The sequence below is a fragment of the Odontomachus brunneus genome, unplaced genomic scaffold, assembly GCF_010583005.1.
Source record: "Odontomachus brunneus isolate Ranch 3 - 2012 unplaced genomic scaffold, Obru_v1 Obru_scaffold_151, whole genome shotgun sequence".
Lineage (NCBI taxonomy): Eukaryota > Metazoa > Arthropoda > Insecta > Hymenoptera > Formicidae > Odontomachus > Odontomachus brunneus.
The window spans coordinates 895,182-896,200 of NW_022639601.1; positions in this window are offsets into that span (position 1 = coordinate 895,182).

Here is a 1,019-nt window from a genome sequence, read left to right on the forward strand (position 1 = left end):
GGGGGGGGGGGGGGGGGTGCTGAGGACACTGCAGAAATTAATTTTCTGGTTTACGTTAAGTGTGAGAAAAATTTTTTCGAATGACCTTTTTTGCTCGTCAAAAATAAAATAGCCCCCCCCGAAACTTTTTTCTGGCTATGCCACTGACTAAAATATAACAGGTTATATATAACAAACATTAATTTGCATTACATCTATGTTATATAGCATTCTTATATCTAGGTATCGGATCATTCACTAGATGGCTTCCATTCTCTCGCGTCTTTCTTGTACATAAAATATAATGCATTAATATACAGAGTATCCTGTATCACCTTCATAATCTCTCGTGAGGACGTAGAGCGGATTGAGATGAACACAAAAGTCCTATACCATTTTGCGATATTCGTAATAATAGTCGAGATATTAATTAAAAAAGATTGGTGTGTGAAGCTGGCGTCTCATTTCATGGAAACTCACAAATTATTTAGAGTTCTGGCTTCTTTTTCAATAGTTCTAGAGTTCCTGATAAGTTAAACAAATAGTTCTGTTCATTAAAGCAGAAAAATTGGGTCCGGACAAACTGAGACGCCAGGTTCACGCTGCGTCTCAGTTTGTCCTAAACAAGTTCCGCGGCAATATGATGTAACAATTTGAAAGATTCATAGTTCTACAAGAGTTCTATAAAGAGTTCCACCCCAGAAACGCAAAAAAAATAATTACAGATAAATTAAGTTTAGCGGAAACATGTAACAAGAATACGATTTGAGACGCTGCCGGAAATTTCAGAGATGTAGCGATCCTAAAAGAGTTCTCGTATAATTCAGAGCATGCTAAAACATTTTCCAAAGAGTAATATGCATTGGAGTTGTTGTACAATTTTTAAATAAATTAAAAATCGTCGAGCGTCGCGCACTTAGAAAGATACGAGACGCTGGCCAAAATCTAAGAGCTCTTGTCTATCCAAAATGTTTCTCGCATACGTCTGGCCATATATAAATATCTTCTAAAGAGTTCTATGCTTTGGCAAAGTTTTATGA